The sequence below is a fragment of the Chaetodon trifascialis genome, chromosome 13 (genome assembly GCF_039877785.1).
Source record: "Chaetodon trifascialis isolate fChaTrf1 chromosome 13, fChaTrf1.hap1, whole genome shotgun sequence".
Classification (NCBI taxonomy): domain Eukaryota; kingdom Metazoa; phylum Chordata; class Actinopteri; order Chaetodontiformes; family Chaetodontidae; genus Chaetodon; species Chaetodon trifascialis.
In genome coordinates this window covers 2,419,574-2,436,878 of record NC_092068.1, presented here as the reverse complement: position 1 = coordinate 2,436,878, position 17,305 = coordinate 2,419,574, and positions in this window count along the sequence as shown.

The following is a 17,305-nucleotide window of genomic DNA, read 5'->3' as shown; positions in this document are numbered from 1 at the left end:
TTATGTTCTTGTCTTCAAACTCAGAGGAGCCGAATTTCTTTTCAGCTTCGCTGCCTATGAGGTAAACAAGCGCACAGTCCTTTAGCCCACAGTCTTTTAGGTACCACTACTGTTGGAAATGTCATTCATCACAAGCAGAGACTACAGCAAGCCTGCTAAAAATTTGGCTTTGCTGCTTCCCTGGACATGATGTCAGGACTTTGGCTCTATTTTCTGCTCAGCAGCAGCACTGCTGCCACTGGAGGCCAGAAGCCACCAACTTCAGAAGTAGGGGCGCTGAGGGATTGCAACACCCAGGCATTAAAAAAACCATCAGTTTATTAAAAAGTTATAAACTTATTTAATGCTTTATACTTTCTTAGGATATAGGTAAGTATTTGTGGTGGAAAAGAGGATATTATCATATGTATTAGTCCATTATTACATTCTTTCTGATGCAGACTTGCAGCAGGTTTCTATCCTGAGTGGACACATTGGGTTTTAGAGGGTTTTAGAGGGTGTCTGCCCCTGTGCAGTGTGGATGGAGCTGTGAGTGACTGTACAAGATTGAAAGGAAAAGAGTGAGCGCTATTCTCGGACCACTTCTTTTCAATATTTACATGTTGCCCCCAGCTCAGATTATGGAGCATCATAATATTTCTTATCATACTTACGCAGATGATACACAACTTTATATTTCTGTGTCATCACATGAGTACAGTCCCTTACTTTCACTGAGTGAGTGTATTCATCAAATCAATGAGTGGATGTGCCAGAATTTTCTTCAGCTTAATGCAGATAAAACAGAAGTGATTGTTTTTGGTCCCAAAAATGAAAGGTCAAAGATCAGTGCTCAACTGAACTCCATGTCACTGACAACAACAGATAAAGCCAAAAATCTTGGTGTAACTATTGATTTGGACCTGAATTTTAACAACCATTTAAAGCTGATTACCAAATCAGCCTACTACCACTTGAAAAATATAACCAGAATCAAGGGATGTCTGTCCAAAGAAGACATGGAAAAACTGGTTCATGCATTCATTTTCAGTAGGTTGGACTATTGCAATGGAGTCTTTACTGGCCTAAACAAAAAATCAATTAGGCAACTACAGCTGATTCAAAATGCTGCTGCACGAGTCCTTACAAACACCAGAAAAATGGACCATATCACACCAGTCCTCAGATCATTGGCTTCCTGTGAGTCAAAGAATAAACTTTAAAATCTTACTGTTGGTCTACAAAGCATTAAATGGTCTAGGACCAAAATATATTCTAGATTTATTAACTCCATATGCGGTATCCAGACCCCTCAGGTCATCAGGGACAGGTCTATTGTGTGTTCCCAGAAGCAGAACCAAACAAAGTGAAGCAGCTTTCAGTTATTATGCTCCTCACCTGTGGAACATTCTCCCTGCACACCTGAGGTCTGCACCAAGTGTCAGCTCATTTAAATCACGGTTGAAAACATTATTATTTGCTACAGCTTTTACTTAAAGCAAATGTATTTGCTCAATGTTTTAATCATTCTAAAAGCTAAATTATTGTCTTTTACTGGCTTCTGTTTTTAATTTTCCTTTAATTGTATTTTATTTTTATTTTTATATTCTCTTCTACTCTCTTTCTTTCTTTCTTTGAAATGTGTGATTTTAATGTATTTTTATGCTTCTGTAAAGCACTTTGAATTGCCTAGTGTATGAATTGTGCTATACAAATAAATTTGCCTTGCCTTGCCTTGCCTTGCCTTGCCTATTTTATAAAGCTTGCTGAATGCTATAGGGCTGTTCCCAGCTGAGTTTTCTGTGTTTTGCACTTCACGCACACACACATGTACTAGTACCGTTTACATGCTGTTCATGGCTGCTGGCAGCAATGATAGGTAGCATGTTGTGGGGTGAGGCTCCTGTATGTGTTAGGGCAGAGGTAGTGGTAGCAGGGATACAGGAGCATGGCTTAAAGTTTTCTGGAACAGTGCCGCAACTGACCCTTCGCTAATTCCCTCCTGCAAACAGCAACTATCCAATCATAGTCTTGGCTGAGTAACTTGGCAGTGGCAGGTCAAGCTTTGTGTTTCTCTATGTGTTGATGCAGTCTGCATGAGCCTCGATGAACGATTTTGGAGGGTGGGTTTTTTTGTAGTTTTTCAAAAACCTAAAGTGCAAGACCAAACGTAAGGAATGGATTAAACTTTGTCTTTGTCTGCCCTAATGTAAGCTGCATACTACATGTCTGGTTAACAGGCTTACTGTTACGATCCTACAGACCTGTTTTTCCCCCATTGTGTCTCCTTTTCTTTTCCTCAGTATTATTATTGCCTGTCTGTTCTCCCCTGTCGGTCTAGCTGGGTGTTCACCTACACCCAGTCAGCTCTGCCTCCTCAGGTGTTCACCTGACGCGCATGATCCTGATTAGGCATAGTATAAATGGAGAGCGCTCTCTCCTACCTGTTGCTGGATTGTCCTGAATCTCTGGTGGTGTCTTTATCATCTCATTGTGAGTACTACGCTATACTATCTCCTCTTCTCGTGAGTTTGCTAATGCTAACTGCTTTTGTACTGCCACTCATAGTGTGCTCTTGTACTTCTGTGTCTACCTGCTGCTTCAGCGCGTGCCTTGCCTCAAACCTGCTTTGTCAGCCTTCATGTGCCTTCTGTTTATTCTCTCCCAGTCCTTCTGAGTTCATTTTTCATTGCACCTATTGTGTTTAAAATAACTTGTATTTTTTCTTGTATCTCTGTCTGTGGTCTGCATCTTTGGGTCCTAACAAATTTACTGGGGGAAAAGCCTAACACTTACTACCTACAGTAGTAAAGATGCACTACATCTAAAGGCAATGGGCACGCTATTAGCCGTATGTTATTTTGTGGAGTTACAGGTTAAATTAGAATAATACCTGGTCAGGACCGACGCATCCACTGCTTGTGGATATGGCAGTCTGTAAGCTAAGATGCATTTATATCAGAATGTCATGATGTAATGATACCATTGCATTTGCTAAACTCATGGCTAATTCTCCATATCCTCAAATCTTTGTCTCTTGTAAAAGTGAAGCACACTGTTTGAAAATGTGAACTATAATGCATAGCCTAAATCTAACCTCTATATTGCTTGCTCAAGTGTGCATCTAAACAATTCAAGGGATGTTACAACAAATAACATTTGAAATAGCCAACATTTGATTATTTCTAAATTGTATTTTTTTATGTCATAATATTGGATGAAGCGGCTCAACACTGAAATACACAAACAATGCTGCTCTCTTCTATCAACAACTGGTGAGGATGCAAAGTTTATGCATGTAGTTTTAGCCTCAGTCTTCTAGCATTACATCATGCTATCAGCCATCAGTAAATATCTAAGACCCTTTTATAGGGTTCTCATTTTAAAATGTGTCCCATGGAAACATCTGCTTGAGAAAGACTTCTCAGCTGACACATCTGTGGACCTTTTCATGATGTTTCATGTAATTCCTGCATGGTTTGCAGTGCTGTGTTAAGTTGTAGTGCAGTAAGAGAGTGTAATTCCATTGTCACCAGTCTAAAATGGACTGCATTTATATTGATCTATATTTGTTTGCTGTATGAATTTCCTTCTTTCCGTCATTAATTTAATTATTGACTTTGTGACCCAACGGGGCAAGCAGATAGACTACAGTTGACATTTATTGTCCCAGGATGGCATTGGCAATGTATTACCCAGGTAATACTTACCCTGGTTGGCTTACACTGATATTCTTACCCAGCCAACCAGCAAAGGCAACAACGTGTAGTAGTAGCCAATCAGAGGAAGAGTAAGGTGGGTCATGCCTTTGCCATGCCAGGAAAAAATAATTGTAGCACACTACTGAATGGTGTGCATCAGAGGGGATTTGTAAGTGAGTATACTCAGGTACACAGTGTATACCCACTTATTTTGCAGTACACCACTGGGTTGAATACACATCGACAGATCCTCGCTATACATTCTAGTCTTTCTCTCTTCACTCCCTGGCAGTCCTCATGCATTGCTTCCATTGACTGCATTGTTAATGTGGCTGCTTTAACATACAGTATGTTGTGTTCAAGCTTGCTGTCTGTTGCAGTATATGTACTATATATAAATGTTGTTGATAACAATAGGATATGATCTTGTATATTCATATTAATGTAAAAATCACAAATGCACTTTACTATGATGTCATCTTGTAGACTGACCTTCTCTCAGCACACCTTCTAGTGACTTCTAGTGTCCCTGCCAGAAGTTACAGTACATCAGTGTCACTGGTTTCTACTTTGACTCTATTAAAATGAGTCCAGATTTGTGCAAAAACTGTTAGTAAAAAATATGGAAAAGAATAAAGCTTATTTGCAAAAAAATAGTTTCAACAGTTCTGCAATTATTTTAATGTTTCTGTCTCTGTAAGCCAGCTGAGACTGATTCCTGCCCTTCAAATCAGCCTAATTGATTATATAATATACTGAGATAAATGCAGACATCTCATTGAACATATGCAATTGTTCCCCAAATTAACAAAATTCATACAAAACAATGTAATTTTTTTTTTAGCATGTATTTCCCAAACAGACTTTCTGATCTTCTACAAAATATAGCTCTACAAAGAATCTATGTGCCCTGGTTATGCTAGTATTTAACAGCTGACTGAACTTACTGGACTGAAGAAGCCTGCAAACAGGTAAAGATGTGAGTATCAGAACTACCAACTCCATCACATACAGCAATAATAGTGGTTAAAAGAGAAATCCCCTTCATATAGCTTACATTTTTGTCACTTGAAACCCACCTGGTATTGTTTCATCCACCTTATAGGTCAGAGAGAAGATTTCTTTCTATTTTCATCTGCTCCTGTTAGCAAATTTTACGAGCAGATCAGTCAACAAAAATTCCAAGTTGCAGGACTTAGCAGGACTGTGATATGACAGCAATATATTACTACTTGATGGAATTAAGATCATGATTTAAACTGTCTTGTTTTAAAGTTCAAAAGTTGAAAATAAAAGCTTGATATTGATGGACATTAGCACATGGTGAGGATTTACCTTGTTTGATCGCATTAGTCTTTTCGGAGTTCCAGGGTCTCCTCACAAGATGAATGTAGCTGCTCATCCAAACACACAATGCATTTCTGTCACAAAATCAACTGGAATGACACCACCCCCCCCCCCCCCACCCCCCCACACACACACACACACACACACACTGACCACACATTCAAGGTATTTCATTCTTTTATAAGTGGACACTTCAAAAAGTCTTTTCACTTACATTGGACACTAAAACCTTCTGCTATGTATAGGAAACAAAGGATTCGCTTTTTGTTTTCAAAATCAAAATAGTTTTCTAGAAAACCAATGATATCACTTAAAATAAGTATGTTCAATTCAATTGTAGTTGGAAGTGGATGAGAGTGACTGGCTGATGATTGATGTTTGGGTCCAGTATCAGCCAGTGGATAAATCAGTCTGGTAATGAGCAATGTGTTTTCTTGTCTGTACATGTCTTTCCTCCTCTGTCACTCAGGGTTTGGGAGCACAGGAGAAAAAAAAGGCTCCTGCTTTGCCCTCTTGTCCCTGATACCCATGTCTTGGGTGACATCATCCATTTCAGAAGGTGCTTCATCATGAGACACAAAGCTGCTGTCGAGCACTGGCCCTTTGAAAAATGCCAGTGTTCATCCAAAAGTCTTTGTTTTAAAGACAGATGTGCCCGCAACTGCTCCGTGTCTCTTTAGTTTTTCTTCTTTCCCAGAACTGTTTTCATTATTTTATTTTGTCTTGGAACATTGTCGATTACATTACCTAACCTTTGACCTGCTTCATTTTAATGCGAGCCACCCATTATCCTAAAATACAAGTATGAAACAAACATATATTTTCATAAGCACACGTAAATAAAAGAATAAATGGTCTTCATGACATTGATCAGGTATGAATTATACAATTATTCCATTATATGGTCACAGTCTCAGTCGCCGTCTCCTGTGGCTGTGTTTCAGCATTCCCCTGTTTCCCTGGCTCCATCAGCTCACTTTCCAGTCTCCCAGCCACTGACCTCCAGTCCTGCAGCCGTGTCTCCAGCCTCCTGTTCAGCTCTCTTGCCACCCCACCACCAGCCTTGTTCAGATCTCCAGCCACCAATCTCTGGTCCCACACTCCAGCTACAGGACTCTAGTCCTGACTTCCAGCTTTAATGTGGCTGCCTACCTAACCAGCCTCCAGAGCAGTCCTTCCCACATTGACATCCTATTGGACATTCTGCAGAGCTGCTCCACCTAAGTCACCAGTATTCAGGTCACTGTCCAGCACCACTCCACCTTTCACCCCTACCTCTTGATTGTCATCCAGAGGTACTCTGTCCTTCAGCCCTGTCACCAATCACCCCTCCGTCCTGCTCCACCCATTTGTCTTAACCTCAGGTCATCCACCTCAGGTCTTCTGCTCGGCCTCTGCCCTGCCTCTAGGTCATCCATCTGAGGTGTCCTGCTCTGCTCCTGTCTAGCTGCCAGGCCATACAACTGAGGTCTCCTGCTCTGTCCCTGTCCAACCCCCAGGCTGTCCACACAAGATTCCCTGCCTATATTTGTCAGCTCCCAGACCACTTGCCCCTGAGCAGTTTGCATTCAGAGCCAACAGTTTCGCTGAAGATGCCATCTCCACTACCCTCCACAGTTTTCATACACCTTGAAAATAACAACAGCTACATCAGAATGCTGTTTGCTGATTTCAGCTCAGCATCACACCCTGCAACTGGACACTGGACATTCTCACTAACATACACCAGACAGTTCAGATTGGTGGTCACACCTCCACCACCACAGTGCTCAATACCAGAAGTCCCCCAGGGGAAAAGACAATACCCATCCCAGCCACAGCCTGTTCACCCTGCTATTATCTGGCAAGCAATATAGGAACATCCACTGCTCTACTGCCAGACTACAGAAGAACTTGTTTCCTTAGGATGTGAGATTCCTCAATTTATCCTCCACACTCCACCATAAATAATATATTTGTTTTTGCTTTGTAGCATTAATGGACTATCTGTACTGTAGAATGATTAAAATCAATTTCTGTCTTTGTGTTAAGTACAGAGCTGGATGTGGTTGGCCTAGCTTGGCATGGACTGCAAGCAGGTGGAAACAGCTAGTCTGTCCAAAGTTATAAAATACACTTACCAACACTTTTAAAGCTCAATCTTGAACACAGTGTTCTTCAATGCATCTCTGTGCAGTGTCTCCTTCATGGTGTGGTTTGTCAGATACAAGCAAAGACTTGTTTTTATTTTACATGTTAATCAGTGGGCTTTTGGAGTGATAGTAGGTGTATATTTGAACACTGGATAGAGCCAGGCAAGCTGTTTCCAGTCTTAATGCTAAGGTAGGCTAACTACATCTCTGCACACTAGCCCCATACTTGTACTTAGTACACACAGATATGAGATTGATATCCATCTTACCATCTCACTCTTGAAAAGAAAACAAATAAGAATATTTCCCAAAATGTTGAACTATTGCTAAACAAGATTTTACTCAGTTTTTTTCTCTATGCTCTTCCATCCAGCCAAAAATCTAAAAAGCATTCAGAAGGGTCACTGTCAGGGACACTTGAGAGTCCCTCAATACTACTTTGGTCACCACTTGGTTAACCCTCACCTGTGGGGATGAGCCTTCAGAGCCACAATATCAGCTCAGAAGGCTTTTCCAGATATCTTAAACAAACAGAGTAACCACTGCAGGCACCTGTCACACATGGAAATCCACCGTCCTGTGACTCATTCCCTTTCACACAATGGATAACCTGTAATTTACCCCAGCACTTAACAAAACCATCACCGTAACATGAGGAGATGTGAAGAATCGATTGCTGTTTTCTTTGGCCAAGTTCACTGGAGCTGAATGGAGCGGACAGCTTCTCTTTTCACTGGATGTGAAGCTTGTTTCCTACAGATCTGAGGCCTGTCTCCAAGCTGCAGTGGGGGCACAGACAGAGGATTGGATATCAGAAGCACCTCACTGCTAGAGGTTTGTGGGGTTTCTGGACAGATAATTGTGTTCAAAGTGTTGGTGCAATGAGCAGTCTGTCTTTTCTCTGACCTGAGGAGCTCGGTTACAGGGGGCCCTCTGACTGTGAGAGTCCTGCTGAAGACATATTTGTGCCAATGGGGCCACCTGGTGTTTAGAATGTGAAGTTCTTGAGATCTTGAAGATCTTGATCACAGCAGTAGAGGGTTAGCTGTTGAAAGGGATAGACATGAACACACTCAGTAACCTTGAGATTATACCTATGTTATTTCTGTATGGGTTGTATCACAAACCATTGTCTCTATTTCCAGTTCCTGATTATTTTTTCATTGCGGTATCATATTATTTGAAAGTGCACATATGAAATGTACATTTTCACATCTGAAATATTTAGTTTGCTTCTGAAATTATATTTTGTATCAAAATGACTGAACACTATGTACATGCTTTTATTATGGGAATTTCTCTCATGTCAATTATACAAAAAGATAGTATACTTATTTCCCTTAAAATATCCCTAGAGAAATCTGAAATGAAATCAGATGTATCTGTGCTACCCCCAAGCCCATACCCCCACATACACATTTTTCAGCCTCCTATACCAAACCCCAGCCCTTACACCTCACCTGTCACTCATTCCTGGGTCCCTGGTGCTTAGGGGACCACAGGCCTGTCAGACCTCCAGCAGCCCCTCAAAGAAATGTCCTTCCTCCTGTCACAACCCACCCGTCCCTCCCCTGCCTCACCCCCATCCCTCTCAGGCCCGCCAAACAAAAATAAAGTCACATTGAGTCACACACAGTGGCCAGGGCTCCTGCTTTGCAGGTCAGTCAGTGGATACCTGATTGTCACTCATGGGTTGGGCCCTTAATCCTATTGTTTCTCAGACAGGATTACTCTCTGTGGTCCCTCTCTCCCTGTGGCTGCGTGCGGGAGAAAGGCCAGATTAAGGGGATTAGTGTGTATTCTCCTGACTTGTCAAACTGGGATGTAAGGAACCATTGACTTCTTGGGGACCTCAATGAGGAGAGGCAAAGAGGTGCCTAAAGAAGAGGTCATGAAAGGCAGCGAACAAGCCAAAATTCCTGAAAGGACAATGTGATTTGTTTGCTTTTGTTCCCTTAAACTGGGCTGAAAGGTTCAAAGGGCTGGCCCCGAGGAGAGGAGAATCAACAAAGATGGAAGTAAAAAAGGAAGAGAGTGAAACTTAACCTGACATTTGGAAAAATAATTTCACATTACTGCAAATAAAATCTCTCTCTCAATCTAATGTATGGGGCTATCAAACTGCCCAATTTGTGCAGGGTGTACACTAGAGGTGCAGTACAAAAAACTACATTCTGAGACCAATGAATCAGAGCTTGTGGCTCCCAGATTCATTATACATCATTCACAAAGAAAATTAAATGCTGTTGGAAGAAGTGTAAAAATGAAAAGTTCTGTGTTAAGAAAAAAAAGCATGATACAAACCAAAAGGATAGTGGCCCTATTTTGCAGAGAGACCCTGAATTGTAGTCAAATTGTAAAGCCTTTCTGTCACAGCTATGGCTGTGGCTGTGTCCCAGTTGTTTCCTTGTGTTTTTCCATTTTCTGTGTCTCCTGTGCTCCTGCCTGTCTCTTTTTCTCCCTCTCTGCCTGTGTAATTGTCTGAGTGGAGACAGGTGGAGCTGGAGCAGAGCACCACCGGCTGCATCCCATGCTATCATCCATCCACCTACAAAGACCTAGCCTACGTTTACACTTAGGGAAAATGCATATGTTTTCATGAGTTTTTGTCACAAAAAATGATTTTTAAAAACTCTGGCCAAAGTGGAGATTTCTGAAAACGCCGGTAATGTGTTAGCGTGTAAACAGGGTTAAACGGCATTTTAGGTTCTGAAACGTCACAACATGCAACTGAAAATACTTAACGTCATGTGAGCGACCTATGTTTACACTCTCGTAGCCTTAGGCTACGTTTACACATAGCAGGGTATTCTTGAAAATGAATACACCCCACCGTTTTCAAAAATAACATCGTGCACACAACATCATTTTCAAAAATGTTGTTGTTTACATGAACCCGGATAAATACACTGTCGAGCGCCATCATAACTATGCCAAACCTATGGGCGCAAATGTAAACATAGGTCGCTCACATGACGTTAAGTATTTGTTGTTTGCATGTTGTGACGTTTCGGAACCTAAAATGCTGTTTAACCCAGTTTACACGGCAACACATAACCAGCGTTTTCAGAAATCTCCACTTTGGCTGGAGTTTTTAAAAATGATCATTTTTCATTAAAAAAAAAGAGGCCAAACCACATTCTGTCCATTTTATTACCATTGTAGGTTGTTATAGACCCCCCTCTGCAAGCAGCGAGGCTTTATCATCTCTGAGTAAACAATTATCATCCATTGATTTTAATGAGATTTTACTGACTGGGGATTTTAACTGGGACTGGTTGTCTCCTGTCTCTGATAGTTTTAAATCTACGTGTGACACATTTAACCCCACACAATGGTTCGACCCGTCCAAATACCAAATACCCGGAGAAATCCTCTCTTCTTGATTTATTTTTGACAAATGCTCCTCATAAATACTCTGCTTTTGGTATATTTGCCAACGATATTAGTGACCATTGTGTCATTGCCACAATCAGACAAGCAAAGCTCCCTAAATCAAGACCTTGGCTTATTTTTAAGAGAGATTTTAAGCATTTCTATGAGAAAGCCTTTCTTCATGACCTTTGGGACTTCAACTGGAGCAGAATATCTCTTATAAACGGCATAGAACCTGCATGGAAATGTTTTTATGATGCTTTTATAAAAATCATAAATAAACATGCCCCCTTTCAGAAGTTTAGGGTTAAAGGCCGAAACAATCCATGGTTTACTTCCGAATTGTCTGCCTTGCTAAAGGAAAGGGACCTCGCCTGGGTCAAAGCAAGACAGTCTAAAACTGAGGCTGACTGGCTGATTTTTAGGCAGCCCCAAAATCATTTTACTTCCGCTGTTAGAAAGGCTAAATCTGACTTTTACTTAAACAAAACAACTACCAATTTAAATGACCCTAAGAAATTCTGGAAAGTAATAAAATCTTCATATGGACTATACCCACAAATGATTTGCCAGCCTGCATGAAAGAAGATTCCAGTGTTCTAACTGATAAATCTGATATTTTAAACTGTTTTAATGAGCATTTCATTTTATCTGGTTCTTTATTTGAATCTTCACATGCAAACTCAACACAGTGTTAAGATTATGGAGCTCACCTTCCACTGACCCAAACCAGCTCTGCAGTTCAGTCTTTTAATTTCACTGTTTTTAAGATGATAGATGTTCATAGAGCTCTAAAGCAACTGGATCCTAACAAATCAGCTGGTCCTGACATGCTTGAACCCTATTTCATTAAGCTCACAGCAGACTTTTTAGCAGAACCTCTAACGTTTATTTTTAATCTTACACTGTCCCAGAATGTCATTCTCATCATCTGGAAATCTGCCCATGTTCTCCCTTTATTGAAAGGGGGAGACCCCACAGTTTTCAATAACTACAGGCCAATCTCTAAGTTATGTATTTTAGCCAAAGTTCTTGAAAAGCTGGTCAGTGAACAACTTAAAGAATTTCTGGACACAAATAGTATTCTATCTCCATATCAATCTGGTTTTAGAAAACAGCACAGTACAATAACAGCTGCTACCAAAGTTGTCAGTGATATTATTGAGGCACTGGACTGCAGGAAATACTGTGCAGCTCTTTTTATTGACTTGTCAAAAGCCTTTGACACAGTAGGCCATGTCACATTGTTAGAAAGACTTCGCAACATTGGTTTATCCGAGGTGACTGTAGGCTGGTTTGCCAACTACCTGTCAACCTACCTGTGAATATTCTCATTCATCCAGGTCATTGTCAGTTTGCCTTGGACAAACTGACAAAGTCCGGTTGCGAACGATTGAATGCCCTGAAGCCTACCTGTCAACCAGAACTCAATGTGTCCAGTTTGCTGGGTCTTCCTCTGCCTTCCTCCCCTTATCAAAGGGTGTGGCTCAAGGTTCCATTCTAGGACCACTGTTGTTTTCTGTTTATGTAAATAATCTTTGTGATAATTTATGAAATGCTACCTTCCATTTCTATGCAGATGACACAATCATCTACTGTTCCTCCCCCACAATAACTAAAACTCTGGAATACCTGCAGTCTGCCTTTGATGTTGTTCAGTCACATTTAATTCATCTTAAACTGGTGTTAAATGCTAAGAAAACTATATGTACGTTGTTTTCACATAACAAAGAACTGCCATCTAATCTCCCAAAGATTTCAAACACGCAAGGAGTTGACATTGAAACTGTTACAACTTACAAGTATTTAGGTATCATCATCAATCAGAAACTGTCATTCAAAACACACATTGAAAATCTTGTCTTCAAGCTGAAAATCAAATTGGGCTTCTTTTTCAGGAATAAATCCAACTTCTCCCTCAAAACAAGGGAGTATTTGATTTCAACAACTTTTTTACCTTTGCTGGATTATGGTGATCTGTTATTTTTGAATGCTTAAGATCTGCACCTCAAGAAATTAGATGCTATATACCACTGTGCTTTGCGTTTTATTACTGGCTGTGGAAACTGTACTCATGGACCAGACTGGCCCACCACATTTGATAATGCGCACCTCGGTCTTTTTGGTCTCTTGAATGTGTATACCAACTGTGCAATTCTTTAAAGCCACGTACTTTAAGCCATACAATGAGTGAACGGAAATCAGTGAGAGTGGACACATTAAATATTTCCAAAAAGTGTAATTTATTAACTCTACAAAAAAGTATACTCCACCACTCCATCACAGTAATGGATCTTTAAGCAGAATTCATCCTATTGGGTGTACTCATGTGTTTCAGGGAGGAAGAAAAAAGAAAGAATAAAGATGAGAAATGATGGATCACATGCTAACTCTTCCAAGAGTTGTACTCAATAAACTGTGAAGTGACCCAGTCCAAAAGGATGAATGTAGCTGAACTCCTGAATGAACTTTGAGCTTTGTGTATGTATATGTATGAGGGAGAAAGAGAGAGATTTAATTATTGGTCAATCTTCAAGATAAAAATAGCAGCTTAGAAACTGAAAACTTAAGAGGGATGATGACACATGAATGAGGGAGAGGGCTACATACACAATGTCTTAAAAAAATACCTGTGTATACAGGTATTACAAACTAACTAGAATACAAACTAACCTGGCCATAGAACAGTAGCCAAAAATATGTTATTGACGTTTTATCATTGTCAGATTACCAACGGGTTGGGTTGCTTTACTCATTACAAGTGTTCTGAAAGCAGTCCAGCTTACCGCAGGTTTTACTGCATGTCCCTGTTCAATGTCGCCGCCACCACCACCACTGTCATCGGCCACAGGAGCTGATGAAGGCCCTGCTGTTGCAAACATAGCAGCATTTTTTGCGCATTTGCAGCGTTGCCTTGAAGAGCCAAATTCTTGTCTCGCAGTTTCTCTGCACCTCCTTTGCGTTTTCTCTCCATTCTCACAGATCCTAACACATTACGTTACCGACGAAAAAGAGGGGAAGTGTTTCATGATATGTGCCTGTGTATATTCTCATTCATCCAGGTCATTGTAAGCTTCAGGACATTCAATCGTTCGCAACTGGACTTTGTCAGTTTGTCTTGGAAGACATTTCGCCTCTCATCCGAGCAGGCTTCATCAGTTCATGCGCATCAGACCAGATAGGACAGCTCTAGTCTAATGAAATCGTGTTAGATTCAAGTATTTATCCTCTAAGTGAGGCCAACCCCCAAAACCAAGGATGGTATCACTATTGTGAGGCAAATGATCCCCCATTAATTAACAACAAGAACAACAAACAACAAAAACAGTGGCACAAATAAAACATACCACTGCTGCGGGCACTCCACCCCACGGGAGTCGGCCCGTGGTGGTCATGGCCCCAAGGAGCTGTGGTGGGCATCCCTTATTTTCATTTCTGAAAGGTGGCAACCCTACTTTCAGATGTCGAATCAGAATTTTACCACATCCTGAAAAATGCCATGACCCCTAACTCCATTTCAAACCTATACAAAGCTCTTTCCCATGCCAATGTTAATAACACTTTATACATTAAAGGTAAATGGGACAGGGAATCGGGGATTGGGATTTCTGAGGAGGCAAGGGGAAACATCTGGTCCAGTGGTCAACATCCAACTCCATGAGGTGGAGAGAGCGTTGGAAGAATATTATTAGATATTTCAAGAGACCGTTTCAGGAGAGGTATAAAGGTGCTCATATACCATGCCGGAGACAATGTGGCTCGACTGTTGCTAACGACTAGGGTTGAGCCGAGTATCCGGTACGGATAAAGCATTTTTGACGAATACGAGCATGAAACTCGTCAATATCTGTGCTCGTGCTGAAGAAAAATCCTTATTGGGTAACTGACTGTCTTCACGCTCTGTGATTGGCCAGTCACACAACGCCCGCCTCTCCCTACACAGACTCGCGTCTGCAGCCAGAGACGTGCCCCACTGTAGTACACACAGACCGTTGACTAATCTCTCTGTGCTTGGTTTGACTCTAGCTCACGTTGCTCTCTTCAGTACTCCTTAGGTTTCCTTCAGCTCGCCTCTATTTCGGTTTGTATGATATTTAAAGTTACTTGGTGAACTTGTTTAGAAACGCGGTGCATTTGACAAGACAGAGCTGAAAACGGCTCGTGTCGTGTCGGTCACTGCCTCCACTCCGGTCGTTTTTTGTTTTTTTTTTTACAGTCTGCTTGCTCTTAGTTTGGCTGCTGATATAAAGTCAGTTGGAAAACTTTGTTCGTACTAAACGCGGTGCTTTTGATAAGAATACAGTGAACAAGGCTGACATATTATTTTCCCGTTTGCCATTACAGGATGTTTGCATGAATCATCAAGTTCACTCAGATCATTAAAAAAGTCTTACAGTCTTGCAGACCACTTACATACACACATATAGCTGAACAAGCGAAGTAGCCTATCAGTGTTGGGAAAGTTCACATTCTACATGAACTAGTTCAAAGTTCAGTTCACAAATTTTAAAATGAACTAGTTCATTTCATAGTTCATAATTCAAAATTTTGAACTAAGTTCACTGTTCCAAAAATTAACTAGTTCATAGTTCCGCATGCGACGCATGATACATGCGGCGGTGCGGTACCGTTGGCTGGTGTTGCCAGATTTGGTGTTTTTTCCCGCTACATATTAAGGCCTGTTTACGGTGTGTTTCAGCCGGGTTTTCGCCTGGAAGACTCTATAGAAATCTGACACCCTATTGAACGAAGTTAAACTGAGAGAGCGTGCCGTTCACAGACACCAGAATGAACGAGTTCACAGTAACGTTCATCAGGCAGTAATACAGTACGTTCAGTTCACGTTCGCCCAAAATATGAACGCGTTCATGAGCTATCGTTCAATGAACTCGTTCATGCACAACACTGGCCTATATTAATATTTTTATTGTATATGGCTGCATGCAGTATCTGACACTTTCTCATTGCAGTTCATAAATATAATATTATAAATATTACAAATTAAGCTTTACATACTGTATATAGGCTTTTTTATAGGCTTTGAATACAGTAGTAGATATTTTAACTGTTACAAAGCGCGCGCGCGCACACACACACACACACACACACACACACACACACTCTTGTAACATAGAAGGGAGATAAAAATGCTGCAATTACTCTTGGTGGCAAGTAAGAAAACAATTACAAGGAGATGGTTAAGCCCAATTCAGCCTACCTTGAATGATTGGATTGGAATTACACCAGAGATATTTAGGATGGAAAAATTGACTTATCAATTATAGTTTTTCTCAGTTGCTTCGGGACATTTCTCAGATCAGAATTGAAATTCTCAAAACTACTTGTTCAATCTTCACTTCATTGTGTCACTTGTGCACATCAAAAAAGCAGTTTCTCATTCCTCTGAACAAGTTCTAAATGCTTTGGTACATCCAGGCAAATGATTATGTACAATTCTCTGCTGTTTCCTACATTATCAATTGCTTATATGTCATGTTGATCAAAATGTATTATGATGGGTCACTATTGAATAGTCTCACCCCCACAACATTTAGGCATTAGTTCATTGCATAAGTCTTTACATGTAAAATAGTTAAACAAGTTGTCATAATATGTCAAGCATATTTCTATACATTTCCATTAGACTTTTTTTCTAAATCTGTCCTGAATTGGTAAATTGCTCCCAGGTGAATCTGAACTTTCTCTAATGAAGGGAAATTTGTGGAACGTCAGGAGGTAAAGGAAGACTACACTGTAATTCCTACAGCACTGCATAGTGCAATTCCTTTATTCGTCACAATTTACACACAACATGCAGAGTTGAGGGGGAAACTGCACACGCCATGCAACTGGGAAATTCTTTCCCGCTTTTTGACGCATCCATGGTCAGTCCTTCCTCCACGGCAGACCATGAGTGGTGGGCCGCCAGTCAACCAGCGCCCGGGGACCGTCACCATTGGTCAGGTGGTGATATTCTTGCATGTTTTTAATGGGGGTATTTTTATGGAGGATACCCCAGGTGAACACGGGGAGAACATGCAAACTCCACACAGAAAGGCCCCTTTTTTTCCTCGAGCAGCAGGCACACCAAAGGCATGGTGGAGGACACGCCCAACGCCCACAGCGGGATTTGGACCAGGGACCTTCTAGCTGTGAGGCCACAGTGTTACCACCGTGTCACCCTAAGGAGATTGTCCTATGTTCACATTTCTACTTTTGTTTTATTGTTACTTTCTTTGTGCTATGCAGTGCTGTCTTTTCCTTTCTATATCACAATGACATGGTCTGTCAACAAATTACAGTACAAACAGTAGAGGCGTAAATGTGAACCTTGTCCAATCTCGTGCAATTAATCTCCCACATACACTAAGGCGTAACTTACAATTTACAATAATTGTCATCAAATTTTCAGCCAAAGTTTACATCAAAACATCCCTCCAGAGTACACTGTTATATTGACAACATGACAAAGCAATTTGACTGTCTTATCCGTACACATTGACACAAGGACATGTCATTCTGATGGCACTGACATATTCATTGACACAGATATTTACTTTTGAGAGATGAACTAAGGATTTTGAACAAGTAACTGCCTTCTGCAGGTAATCCATGGTGTTTTGCTATTTGTACAAATTGTTTTGAGAAATGCACTTACTTTTTTGCCAATGTCGAGGATGATTCGAGAAATGTATCAAAGCGACTGAGAAAAACTGTAAGACTACAAAAGGACAAATTTTACCAAATTTGCAACAACTGGATTTTTTCATA